Source organism: Phoxinus phoxinus, assembly GCF_949152265.1.
Source record: "Phoxinus phoxinus genome assembly, chromosome: 17".
Classification (NCBI taxonomy): domain Eukaryota; kingdom Metazoa; phylum Chordata; class Actinopteri; order Cypriniformes; family Leuciscidae; genus Phoxinus; species Phoxinus phoxinus.
Genome location: NC_136892.1, coordinates 13,114,830 through 13,129,556, shown reverse-complemented (window position 1 = coordinate 13,129,556; position 14,727 = coordinate 13,114,830). Strand labels below are relative to the sequence as shown.

The 14,727-nt window shown below is 40.5% G+C and overlaps 1 pseudogene across 1 annotated transcript; it reads left to right on the top strand.

Moving 5' to 3' along the window:
- Nucleotides 1–408: 408 nt before the first annotated feature.
- On the top strand, nucleotides 409–13,499 carry LOC306984511 (multidrug and toxin extrusion protein 1-like; annotated as a pseudogene). Its single transcript has 14 exons — nucleotides 409–664; nucleotides 1,150–1,251; nucleotides 1,337–1,405; nucleotides 1,481–1,648; nucleotides 3,406–3,523; nucleotides 4,483–4,596; nucleotides 4,686–4,753; nucleotides 7,356–7,464; nucleotides 9,072–9,147; nucleotides 12,292–12,356; nucleotides 12,681–12,813; nucleotides 12,916–13,010; nucleotides 13,083–13,161; nucleotides 13,261–13,499. The product of its transcript is annotated as a multidrug and toxin extrusion protein 1-like (transcript).
- Nucleotides 13,500–14,727: the final 1,228 nt, after the last annotated feature.

Here is a 14,727-nt window from a genome sequence, read left to right as displayed (position 1 = left end):
ATTAATCCCCAAGGGGAAATTCTTTGTCACAATTGCACAATTGCCCACATGTAAAATAAACAACAATAAATATTATAAAAGCATTTACATTATTTAGATATGTTATAATGAGCATATTAATTAAATCTAATGTTCCAGTGAACAAGGGACAAGAGAACAGTGAACAATATATCATATTTATATAATTAAATATGATATTTATGTATTGTTGTTGTTGTTGTTGTTATTTACTTAAACAATTAAAAAAACGAACACATCTGAGCACAAAGTGACTTCTGTTTATGTAATGACCTCGTGGAGTACAGCAGCAGGCAGGGCTAAACTTACTACCAGACAGTTTACTAATGTCTTCCTTAGAGATCCACCCAGACGTCTCCCTGTAATGGACCTTTAGCGAAATGTCTTTTATGCAGATGTAGTTCTGTACTGTAACTAAATATAAGCTGCATTGTGGGAATTAAAGACTTCAGGAATAACGAAAATGGACAGTATTACCACAGTGAGTCAGATAAACGGAGACTCAAAACAGGAGAAAAGTGATGATGCTCAGTCAACATCGAGTTCACAGGTTGTTTGTGGAGAATGTCGAAAGAAACTTCGGAGTTTGTTACCAGTGAATTATAAAGAAGAAATTGTAGAGCAGGGGAAGTTGGCTGGACCAGTGGTAAGTTTGAATAGTGTGAATTGATTTATGAAGGTGATTTTAAAAATATATATATTTGAAATAATGTGCAAAATCATTATCAGTAAACAATTGACAAATAGACATTGACAAATGAACAAAATAGCAAAAATAAATTCGGATTTGATATGAAATCTTTTATTTATTTATTTTGCCTCGATTACATTGTGCTCATCCCAATAGTTTTGGCAAAACTATATTTTCAATTTGGAACTGAATCAGATATGACCATTAGAATGTTCTTAATACATCTGCCATTTCATGTATCTGAATGCAATCTAAGTCGCATAGTTTAATGCTAAATATGTTCATAAAATAAATATTTGATCACCTATAATGAGTTAATAATATATTTAATTAGTCCATTTTATCTGAAGAACATGACATGATCAGTTCCAACCCTATTTTATTTCACAAGAAGTGGAAATGTCTATCGGATCCTGAAAATGTTTCTCCTCTTAGTGCAGTTTATATCTCAGCTGATGATCTTTCTGATCAGCTTCATCAGCACTGTGTTCTGTGGACACTTGGGGAAAACTGAACTGGCCGGTGTCGCTCTGGCTATTGCTGTGAGTTCATAAAATAACTTTATTATAACGGCATTCGTTAAAACACCCATCGCCTTTATAAAATTTTGCTCCTTTTTGCTCACAGGTTATTAATGTGTCTGGCATCTCCGTTGGATCTGGATTGGCGTCTGCATGTGATACACTCATCTCTCAGGTATGATAGTCAATGTTCAGTAATGTGAGTGTCATTTGTGCTCAGATGTCATTTGAAGTGAATTGTGTCCTGCAGACGTTTGGGGGTAAAAATCTGAAGCGGGTGGGTGTGATACTGCAGAGAGGGATTCTCATCCTCCTGTTGGCCTGTTTCCCCTGCTGGGCGCTTCTCATCAACACAGAGTCCATCCTGCTCGCTGTCCGGCAGAGTCCCAGTGTGGCCAGGTCTGACAACAGTCACTATGTGACGCATGAGACCACAGTTCCTTAAAGCCCCCATGTAGTCAATAATTGTATCACTTAAAACTCATCTTTGCACATTTGAAAAAAATTCTTCATACCTTAAAATCTTCACCCTTGCTTTATTTAGTATATGCGGAACCATTAATATGCAAATTAGCCCTGCATCCACTAAATCACACAAGATCGGACTACCTGATTCAGCTTTACTGTAGTAAACGCTGGAAATACTGATTTAATTTAGCCATATATGTTTGAAGAAGAAACTGACTCAGAAGTGGAAGAGTGAAGTATTCAGGCTCGTCTATTAGTCAGTCAAGTTCGACATTACATCAGTGACTTCACGGTCAGTGGCGTATTGGGATCTCGTCTGAGACCCAATCACCTTCAAGTGGTACAGAGCAAACCAATGGACATTTGTCAATGGACGCAAATCACGCCCCGCTGTGTGGGTATATAAGGAAGCGTGTGGGACTCACTCATTATATTTTCACTGAGGAGCCGAGCCAGTGCCTTGTCACTCAGCGGTGGACACAGGGATTGTGGCGATGGGACATAACATCTCTATTCCCTCCCTCAGGGAACGGGGGTTACAATAGGTAACCTAGATGTTCCCTATCAGTCAGTCACGTTCAACATTATGTCGGTGACTGTCGTATTTGGATCCATAAGAAAAATGCCTTCGCTGCGCCTTCCACTACATAAAACCTGTTAGGGTGGAAAAGGGACAGGGCTTACATGGAAAATGTTGATCACTGCTGTTCCTACTTACCCATAAAGTAAGACTATTGGATAACACTGGCAAAGCATGCCTATTCAAATGGAAAGGGGTGGTACAGAGGCCACATCCTGCCCGTAGGGAGGTAACATGTGGAGTTACGGACTGACCAGTGCTTCATACGGAAGGTCTCTGTGGTAGATCCTGCCTAATAGGGCTCAGGTTTAGTGTGTAGCCAACACACGGGAAGAAATAGGCTCTTCTCAGAGATTGTAGAATCTCGCAAATGTATTAGGTGTCACCCAGTCCGCAGCGTTTTAAATGTCTGCCAGCGAGGAATCAACACTCCAAGTTCTGAAGCTCTGCGTGAGGTCCACGTACAGTCACAGAGCGCGAACGGGACACATTAACGCATGGCCTGGGTCTGCCTCCTCCAGGGGCAGCACTTGCAAGTACACCACCTGGTCCCTGAAGGGGTGGTAGAGACTTTGGGCACATATCCAGGCCGGGGTCTCAGGATTATGTGAGAGTCAGCCGGCCCGAATTCCTAGTACGTTTCGTTGACTGAAGACATCCCCAGGTCCCCTGCTCTCTTAGCGCTGTCTTAAGAGACAGAATCTTAACCTCAACTGACTGCAAAGGCTTTAAAGGGAGCTCTCTGTAGAGCCGTTAAGATCAGAGAGAGGTCCCAAGTGGGGATGAGGCGAGGTTGAGTCACGCCTTTCTGGAACCTAATGACCAGGTCGTGCTTTCCCACAGACTTACATTCTACTGCATTGTGATGTGCGGCGATAGCGACAACATACACTTTCAGCGTGGAGGGAGACAGCCTTCGCTCCAGCCCTTCTTGCAGGAAGGAAGGACAACTCTAATCGGGCATCTATGAGGGTCTTCTCGGTGAGAAGAACACCAATCAATGAAAAGACTTCAATTCAAAGCATTGGCGTGCCTCAAAGAGGGGGCTATAGCTGCAGTGATAGTGTCTACTACCGCTGGAGGTAGGCCAGACAGTATGTACTGTAAGTCCTCTACATCCTGTCCAGAGACCACATGCAAAGGTTCCAGAGGTCTGGACATCGGTGCCATATAGTGATATGGAGAAGCAAACAGGTCTACCTGTGCAGCTCCGAAGCACCTCCAAATCAGCTGGACCACCTGCGGGTAGAGTCTCCTCTCTCCCGGGAGTGTGAGCTGTCATGCTGCATGATTGAGCTCACCCAGAATGTAAATGGCACGAAGTGACCTGAGTCGCTTCTGACTCCTGCGGAGGAGATGGCGGGCGAGTTGCAACATGCGACCGAAGCGTAGACCACCTTGACGGTTGATGTACGCAGCGGTAAACGTGTCGTCCATCCGGACCAGTACATGCTTGCCCTGCAGCAGCGGTCAGAACCGGCACAGGGCAAGGAATATTGCTAGAAACTCTAGATAATTGATATTCTTGAGATAATTGACTGCCACTGCAGTCGAGGTCCTGTCCAGGAGTCTGAGGCAGCATGCCTGTTGCAAACGTGGTATGCAGCAGCTGGTGTTGGAGGCATCTGTTAAGACAACAACGTGCCTGAACACTTGTTCTAGGGGAACTCTTGCCTGTAGAAAAGCAAGGTCTTATCACAGGCTGAAAGCTTTCTAACAGGCCGGTGTGATTGTCACCCGGAATGTGCCATGGTGCCATGCACATCTTGGGACTCTGTCATGTAACCAGTGCTAAAGTAGAGTCATAGGAAGCAATCTGAGCAGCGTGACCGGGGCTGCGGATGCATCTATCTATCTATCTATCTATCTATCTATCTATCTATCTATCTATCTATCTATCTATCTATCTATCTATCTATCTATCTCTCTATATCTCTATCTATCTATCTATTACCAGAAAGTAGTTCAATGAAATGTTGCTGATGAGTGATGACATCAGTTTAATTTATTTATTTATTGCTGAAAAACATGCTGATATCTTCTAATGATAATTATTTGCTATTAACTTGATTATTGTTTGTTTTTTCCCGATCACCACTTGTCATTATAGGAAACTAATGAAACTAATTACTTTACATCAATTATAGTCCCATGCAAGCACTTCTAGGTCTCCATCTGTTACATCTCTCTCTGTCTCGCATTAGGCTGGTCTCGTGACTGTCTGCAGGAATGGGGTCCATTCATTCGCTTGGCTCTTCCCAGCATGCTTATGCTTTGTGTACAGTGGTGGGCATATGAGATTGGTGGATTCCTGGCAGGTTTGCAATTTGTCTGAGTTTTTATATAATTCAATTTTGTTTGTATCATGAATACATTATATTTGTTGTGGTGTTTTTTGTCATTGTAGGCCTCATCAGTGAGGCTGAGCTGGGGGCCCAGTCTATTGTGTATGAGCTGGCCACTATTGCGTTTATGGTATGTTTTTCAACGGTTCCTTGGTTTCATGAATATATACAACTGTACTGGTTTGAGGATTGTAGTGGCAGTTTTTAATCTTTTATTTCTTATTTTGTTTTCTCAATGATAATATAGGAATGCCACGTGTTCTGTATTTGGAATTTTCCTGTTGTAACGTTGATACAGGGTGTGACACTGAGAGGACTCCGGGCTAGGGAGGGGTTGAGGCCACCATGGGGGGGTCCTCAGTTCCTGCCCCCTGGGGTGGGTGTTTTAAAGAATGCTTTGATGAGAACATTATAAGACTCCAGAAAGAACACATATCTTGGTCTCACTCTGCCTGCAGACTGGGCTGTTAGGGTTGGTGGGTTTTCACCCTCACCCTGCAGCTGGCCTGTGTGGCTAGACTGGGAACTATTCTGCAGAATAAATGTATATTTTCTTTTAAATACAATTTGAATATTGACGTCTCTTTTGCCTGGGAATGCTGCGTTTGTTAAATATTGTTTTGCCACAACAGGATCTTCTAAAACCGAACAAACACCAGCTGTTTGCAGGTCAATGGGTCAAGGTATTAGCATTACATTTAAATGAAAGATAAACTGAAATTGGAACCTGTTGACAGAACTGTGTAACTAATATGTGTTACATTTCTGTTATTCCATATTCAGCCAAGACTACAAAGAGTCCTTTTAGATGTTTTTTTTTTTCTTCTTCTTTTGTTTTAACAGTTTTGTGTACCATTAACAAATATTTTGTTATCTTCTGCCTGGAAAAAGAGTGAACAAGAACAGGAAACGATAGGAAAAGATATCCTCTTATCATGTCAGGGAGGCTCATGTGAGGCCTACAACCCAACCTCAATCTGTGCCATACCAGGGAATCAGGCTACTCATTAGTTTCAAGGTGGCCTGTGAGGGCCTACTACTTGGCAGCACGTCAATTTCTAGCAGAACTAGCCACCAGAGGTCTGCTGGGCTTGGGATACCCGCTCACACTGCCAACACAAGCGATGTAATTAGCTTAGCTCCTTTTACCCTTAAAGCAAGGGGAGCATATGATCTCATGCAACCGAACTGTCGAGGAGGCCCCCAAATGCAGGACCTACTACTCCAGAATGACACAGGCATGCGCTCGGGGCAAGTGTTTGAGCTCTAAGGGAGCGTACTCCACACCATCCTAAATAGGAGTGAGTACTAAATAAACGTACCCTTATTCAAGGGGGGTTTAATATTAGCCTGACCCGAGACAAGCACTCAAGGGTAGAGAACTGAACAATTACCTGACTCTGGCTCCAAGACAGGTTGGTGTCTGAGCTAAGCTCTGGAGGAGCAAAGACCTCAGCAGGAATACATTCCACATAAGAGGCCTAACCACTAAACCCTGATGGTTAAAAACCAAGGAGCTTTCACAGGTGAGTCTGTTCTAAGAACCACAGGCTAGATAATGCTACTATCAAAACTCTAGAGAGTGGCGGCTTCAGCATAGTGCTTGCCAGGAAGCCTGGCAATGCCCAGGTGACAACCACAGGGGAGGCCTTCCGAGGAAAAGGCCTGCAACGCCTGGCTATTTGTCTGTGCCAAACACCGCTAGGAAACTGTAACACAGCATATCGCTTCTACTCTAGGATCAAGAGGACAGCCTAGGCAGTTTGTGGAGGCCATAGGGCCTGTGACTCACATTATTAGCCTAATGCAGAAGGGAGCCCTCTGGCCCTGTCTCCAGCTCTCACCCTGAGACGGACTAGGGTCCCCTGGCTGCCTGGGCGCAGACTCTGATCGGCGCGGTATGCATGATTTAAATGCCGCTGAGCACGCCCTTGCCTCTCTGAACTTCTCAACCACTTCCTCTACGGGAGTGCCGAAAAAAGTTCAGATGGCTAGACCGGGGCATCGAGGAGAAAGCCCTCCTCTTTCTCCCCGATGTCAGCCAGGTTCACCCACAGGTACCTCTCCGTCGCCGCCATCGATCTTCCAACCGCGGCGGCGGTCTGCCTGGTGGAGCGGAGAGCCAGATCTATGGTTCGGCACAACTCGGACACCGCATCAGGAGATAGACCCTGACCCTGATCCAAGTCTTTCAGCAGATTGGCTTGGTAAGCTTGCAGCACTGTCATGGTATGCAGTGAAGCACCAGCCTGATTTTCTGCAGCGTATGCCCTGCCATTCAAGCGTGAGGTGTTCTTTAATGGCATGGCAGGCAGGGCCGGAGCTTTCAAGGTCGATGCCTGCCCACCTGCGAGATAGTTCTGTAACTATCAGAATACGGTCTATTCCATGCCTTCTCAACCTCATCATGCAGATCGGGAAGGAGTGGAAAGCTCACGGGAGCTTGTGTGAGGTCAAACTTCAAGTTACATTTTCATCCACAGCCTTAATCTCTCCTATAATTGAGATTAAATTTACCCCAAAATGCATGTAAATTTTCATTGTACAAGTGAAAAACTGATTAAAAAAAAATCATTGCTGTTGAAATAAAAGTAGATGACTTGAGATAAAAGTAGAACCATATCGAAACAGCAATAAGTTGTGTTTCTGAACATTTGTGATAAATTATATTTGAATCCTTTATTTAAAGTAGGTTTTTGTGATTAAATGTATGTATTATCCTAATTTTTCAGTTTCCTCTGGGATTTGCAGTGGCAGCCAGTGTGAGGGTGGGAAATGCTCTTGGAGCTGGAAACGCCAAACAAGCAAAGCTGTCCGGCAAAGTGTCTTTAGTCTGTGGACGTATGTGATTTGCTCATTAATTCAACCAAAAACTCTTCTAAAAATGATTATAGATGCTGTTCCTGCATGACCAGTTGGCACGGTTTTTCTTTTTCAAAATCAGGATTAGAATGTATGTAAGTAAGAGTTGTGATACTGTTGGTAAACATTGGAGCAAGGCCTATGACGATGGAGCATGTAGAAAATACCATAATGGAAATTAAAGTTGCTCATAAAAAAAAATACTTAAGTAAAAATATTTAAGTAACTGATATTAAAAGTACCTGTAAATGTTACGAATAATGGCACAGGTGATGATAACAATGGGAACCTAGCTGAGATTCTGTGTAAGGGTATGTAAGAGTTTTTAAAGGGATCGTCCAATCCACACATTTTTTTTTATTCTATCATTTACTGACCCTCATGTTGTTCCAAACCTGTATGAATTTCTTCATCTGCAGAACAATCATTCTTTCAATACAATGAAAGTGAAAGGGGACAAAACAACACTAAACCCCAGTGACTTTGTAATGACAAAAAAAAAAAAAAAATGCATATTCATGTTGGGAACGACATGAAGTAAATAACAGAAAATTGGGTACTCTATACCTCAAGAACTGAACGATTCAAATGAGAGTGTCCTACTACAAATGGAGTGTGATCCACAATACAACAATGTAAAGGAAACTATATAGAGATAAAACTGTAGTAAGATTAATTAATTAGTTCATACTATGCCTGTAGTCTCTTAAAAAATACAGGACAGATACAGATAAAAGATACAGGACAGTGTAAATAAGGAGGTGCAACGGGTAAATATGTTCATCTATGCATGTTTACATAGAAGAACAAGCTTTTCATATTTTTCATCACTATCCCCTGTGGGAGAGTTCGTTTACATATCTTATCACACATAACTTCAGAATCATATCGCACGTAATCACAATTTTAAATTGTTTATTTATGCCTAAAACTTATTTACCTTGATAAACACAGAATAAAACTTACATGAATAGCGTCTTCAATTCAGATCGCTATTAGAGAGCCATTACGCATTGCTCTGTGTGCTTGCATTTCTCAAGATTTAGATTTGTGATTTGCAAAACAAATCTTAATTCTCTTTGCGAAACCAGTTTGACAAATTCAAATTAACCGAACTGATCAAAAGATTAATTTGTGAACTGGATATCACTATGATCGATAAGAAAATATTGCTTATTATTTTTTGCAATTTGCAGCTGAAAATTTAACGAAATTGGGTCAGGCCGAATGTATCAGAGTAAAAGTATCGATTTTCTCTGTAATGTGTATTAAAGTTAAAGTAGAAGTCAACAAAAATATACCCTAGTAAAGAAAAAATGTACAAAAACTCTACTTAAGGACAGTAACGTAGCCTATTTGTACTTTGCATTTTATATGAGTCATAGGCTACTGATGTAGGCCTACAATATTATATTCGCTGGCGAAAATGGTGGGGAAAGCGCTTTTAACCAATCCTTAAATTCCTAATTGTTTCCCAAGAATATTTGAAATCTAAAATATTAATTTAAAAAAAATTTAAAAGACAAAAATGTTACAACGAAGAATTGAATACCTATTTGTTTAGGTTTCTCTGTTGTTTTTTCTAGTACTTGCATCCTGTGTAGTCGCAACCTTTATTGGAACTACCAGTGATATTGTTGGATACATCTTTACCACAGACGAGTAAGTAGAGTAAGAGACCTACTGTTCAGATTTGATTATGCATTAAACATCATACCATTTTATATGTAAGACAATTCCTTGCTTGTGTAATGGTAAATTGTATATCTTGTAATGGAGGCCAGCTAGTGAGAACTGTGCGAGTAAACCTCACTACCATGCATGGCCTCACGAGGTGCGTTAGCGACTGATGCTAGGGGCTGTGGTCTTTAGCATCAGTGTTAGCGTGTCCGCCTCTCATGCTGGAATAGCCTGGAACCAGAGCAGTCTATTGTTTGATTAGAAGGTGTGTCTTGTGTGTTTCTCTCTCTCTCTCTCTCTCTCTCTCTCTCTCTCTCTCTCTCTCTCTCTCTCTCTCTCTCTCCAATCCAATCCAATCCACTTTATTTCTATAGCACATTTCATAAACAGAAGGTTTCCAAAGTGCTTCACAGAAGGTTCAACATACAGATCAATTTACATACAATAAAAACAAATTTACGAATTAAGAACATCTAAATCCTAAAATACAATGAAACAATAAAGCAATAAAAGAAATCAGAGGACCACACGACTCACGCGGAGTTAAAAGCCAAGGAATAAAAATGTGTCTTTAGACGAGACTTAAAACTCTCAACTGTCGAAGCAGTTCTAACATGGAGAGGCAGAGCGCTCCAAAGTTTTGGTCCCGCCACAGAAAAGGCCCTGTCCCCCCGAGTTTTGAGTCTTGTCTTGGAAACCGCAAGTTGGAACTGGCCCTCCGACCTCAATGACCTCGCTGGTGTATAAATTTGAATGAGGTCCGCAATATATGTTGGTGCCAGTCCATTTACAGCTTTAAAAACAAACAATAAAAATTTTAAATCAATCCTAAAACGAACAGGAAGCCAATGCAATGAGGCAAGAATTGGAGTTATGTGTGTGCGCTTTTTGGTTCCTGTTAAAAGACGTGCTGCAGAATTTTGGACTAACTGTAAGCAAGAAAGTGCGTTCTGATTTATACCGGTATAGAGTGCATTACAGTAGTCTAATCGAGAAAAAATAAAAGCATGTGTGGCTTTTTCAAAAATATTAAAAGGCAAAAACGATTTAACTTTAGCTAAAAGGCGAAGATGATAAAAGCTAGATTTCACCACTGCATTTATTTGTTTATCAAATTTAAAATCACTATCTATTTTAACCCCCAGATTAGTTATAACAGGATGCACAAAGTCATTTAGGTGGCCCAAATCTATCGTGGGGTTTATGGGGCCAAAATGCATGATCTCGGTTTTACTCTCATTTAGTTTTAAAAAGTTTTGTGCTAACCATGCTTTGACATCGTTTAAACAGTCAAGTAAAGGTGTCAGGGAGCTGCCTTCATGCTTTCTGATTGGCAAATAAATTTGGCAGTCATCAGCGTACAAATGATAGGAGATGCCATGTTTTTGAAAAATTTGTCCTAGTGGAAGGAGGTAAATTGTAAAAAGAATAGGACCAAGAATTGATCCCTGAGGGACCCCACAGTTGAGAGGCACAGTTGATGAGGTAAAGTCGCCCGTTTTAACAGAGTAGCATCTCCCGAATAAATAAGACTGAAACCATTTTAGGGCGGTCCCCCTGACTCCCACACAATTTTCCATGCGTAATAAAAGAATTGTGTGATCAACTGTGTCAGAAGCAGCAGTGAGATCTAAAAGCATTAAAATGGCTGAATCACCAGAATCTGTCATTAAAAACAGGTCATTTAAAACCTTTAAAAGCGTCGACTCAGTGCTATGGAATGCTTTAAAACCTGACTGAAAAATATCTAAAGTGCCATGTGCTTCCAAAAAAGACTGTAGCTGCATCACTACACATTTTTCCAAAATTTTTGATAAAAAAGGAAGTTTTGAAATCGGGCGATAATTTGAAACATTCGTGGAATCAAGTCCAGCTTTCTTAATTATTGGCTCAATCACTGCTTTTTTACAAAATGCAGGCACGACTCCAGAAGACAAACTACTATTTATGATTTCTTCAACATGTGAACCAACCGTTTCCCACACATCCTTAAAAAGGCGTGCAGGAACAGGGTCCATAGGGGATGTGGAAGGTTTAATTTGAGACACGATCTTTGTAAGAGATGGCAGTGAAACTAGCTCAAACTGACAGAAAATACCAGAGCAATGCATGTTTAATGGAAAATTTAGAAAAGAAGGTGATATATTGGCTCTGATATTTGAAACCTTACTATTAAAAAATTCCAAAAATGCCTCACATATATCAGGTGAAAATTCAATAGAAGTGGATTGTGGAGGGTTCAATACAGACCCAATGACTTTAAAAAGAACACGTGGATTATTGGCATTTTGAGAAATTAATTCTGAAAAATATTGTGTTTGTTTAACTTTAACAATTTTTTGATATTTTCTCCAACTCTCCTGTAAAATCTGATAAAACACCTGAAGCCCATCCTTTTTCCACCGGCGCTCTGCCCTTCTACACTCTCGTCTGGCTGCGCGTGTGGCTTCACAGTGCCATGGCTCAGACTTTGGTCTAGGGCGCATAGCTCTTATTGGAGCTACAGTGTCCAAGACCTCAGAACAGGTGGACAAAAAAACAGTACTAAGTTGCTCTGTATCTGCGGCAGCAGAGTCGCCGTTTGCATGCACATGTGTAGCAAAAAGAGAAGAAAAACACAAGGAAGTGTCGGGCTTCAGAGTGCGGCCATAACGCACGGGAGCGGGTGTTTTAACTAGCTCGTCAAAAACAAAATCAAACATGACAGGACAGTGATCAGAAAAAATGGCATCAGACACTAATACATTATCAATTGGCAACCCATAGGACAGTACAAGATCCAGTAAATGCCCATGTATTTGTGTGGATCCTGCAACATGTTGGGTTAAATTAAAACCATCAATCAAATCTAAAAACTCTTTCGCCATAGCCTTTGAAGGGCAACAGACATGTACATTAAAATCACCAACAATTAAAATCTTATCATAATTCGTCCTTACAACTGCAATAAACTCTGAAAAGTCCTTTATAAAGTCATGATTATGCTTTGGCGACCGATATATCACCGCACACAAAACAGGATTTCGCGCACCCAGTTCAAAGCAACTTAGCTCAAATGAAGTAAAAGCCATCGACAATGGCTTACAACTCTCTCTCTCTCTCTCTCTCTCTCTCAAAGGGAAATAGTGCTCAGAGTAGCCTATCAGAGGTCATGATCATGTACAGCTTCTTTCATATTTGATGTCATTGTGGTAGGCTTGTGATTTTTTTTTTTTTTGATTCTGATCTGTCTGAATGTTTGTGAAAGTTAGAGAGAGAAATACATTTTTGAAAACAAAATCACATAATATTTACACTTTCTACTTTTTTTAAATTACTTTTATTTCATTCTGGTTATCTTTATTTATATCTAAACATCTGTAATACAGTATACACTTACTTTTAGAAGGAAAAATATGATTTTCCAGTTTCAGTTTCTTTTTTTCTTTTTTTTAGATATTCACTTTAGATATTGTGGATGTCTGATAATGTCCTCTTGATAATAGTCAAACTAAGGATTGTTTTTCTGTCTGAAGGGCATTACAGGTGGTATTATCAGAGGTGCAGGAAAGCAGCTGCTAGGTGCTCTTTCTAACATTGTGGGATATTATTTTGTGGGATTACCAATAGGAGTGTCACTGATGTTTCCTCTCGGCATGGGCATAGTTGGTAAATTTTTTAAAAGTGTTGAAACATTTCAAATATTAACGCTTAACACCTTCAATAATCAACCTATTTAATCTAATAATTAATCTTGTTCTCTCCTGCTAGGTTTGTGGACTGGATTTTTTGTATCTGCTTTCACACAATCTTTTGTCTTCATCGTCCTCATTTGCAAACTGGCCTGGAAAAGGGCGACTCAAGAGGTGGGACATTTTTCCTCATCCATAGTCTATTTGTACATATGATTATTTTATTCTTTATCTTCTTATTTTCAGGCCTTGATCAGAGCAGGTGTTCAAGCCCCTGAGACCAAAGATGAATCTTACGCTATGGAAAATAAGGGCTGCACAGAAGGTACTTTCTGTCTGTGGTATCTGATGACCTTAATGATGAACAAAAAAACATGTTTCTGTCATCATGAATTTTACCTTATGTTGACCGATCATTGTACAGATGTACCAGAAGAGCCCCAGCACACTGAAGAAGGCCAGACAGATGCAAGCACAGACCTGGAAGGACTCAGTAAAGGAGAAGGAGGAGGAATAACAGACGCTGGCACAAAGGTCACAGTTGGGGCGGTATTGACCACTAAACAGCTGGTTGTTCGTCGAGGACTAGCGGTTTTCTTCATGCTGCTTATATTAGCTGGTGGGATTGTGTTAAATGAAGTGCTCATTACATTTCTCAGATGAGCACAATAAATATTTCTTCATTTCAAAATATTCACATTAGCTTATTATTGTGTTTACATGTTATTACTGTTACACCCCTAATAAGTATGTATGCAGCTATCTATCTATCTATCTACACTATTGTGCTGCTGAATGCTTGAATTTGACTGGTTGACGAATAATAAAATAAATAATAAATAAAGTATTTTTTAAGAGAAGATTTAAAAACACTAAAAGATTCAGCATGTCTAATCTCAGTGGGAAGAGAATTCCCTAAGTTTTGGAGTCAAAGAAGAAAAGGCCTGATCATCACCCATAGAGCATAAACAAGGTGAAGGAACCGTTAAAAAGCCAGAATCTAAGAAGTGAAGATCACGTCTAGGGGTGTAGCCCGTTAAAAGTTCAGACAGATATTGTGACGCTAAACCATGCAAGGCAAGCATTGGAATTTTAAAATCTATGCGAAACCTGACAGGGAAGGGACTAAGATTGGAGCGATGTGCTCACTTGTGCTGGTCCTTGTCAGGATTCTTTTGAGGAGTTTTGTACGTATTGCAATTTGTTTATGGTAGATTTAGAGACCGCAGCGAGCAGATAATCGATGCGAGAAAAAACAAATGTATTAATCAGTTTTTCAGCCACAGAAAAAGATAACATGGGGCACAGTCTTGCAATGTTTCTGAGATTAAGTTTTAACAGTATACTGGACATGGGGATCGAATGTTACATTTGCATCAAATTTTCTTTGAAGCTCAAGAGCAGATCCATCCACATTTAGGGTTCAAGGACCAGCTTTCTGTATTTGGTGAGGTGAACCAATCAGCATAACCTAAAGTCTTATCAGTGTTGAGACGGAGAACAATTTGAGACATCCATATTATTTATCTCAGAAGTGTTCAAGAAAGGCAACAGCTGTGTTATCACCAGGTTTTGAAAGAATATAAATTCAATTGAACCTTATCCTAGAAAAAGATTACAAAACATGTATGGGATGGGATGCCTCCCAGGTGAACATAAAATCCACATTGACCACCAGGTGGCTCCAGTCATACATGCATGTCGGAAGGTTCCCTTTGCTTTAAGAGGGAAGTTTAAAGGAGAACTGAAAAAAACTGGGAGTAATATGCATGGGGCTTTAATAATAATTAAAGGGCAGAGGTTAAAATAAAGATGGTGACACAGCTACAGAATGACTGTGTTCTGGTCTGTCGGCAAAAAAAAAAAAAGCCTAGTAAAATAAGTGACAAAT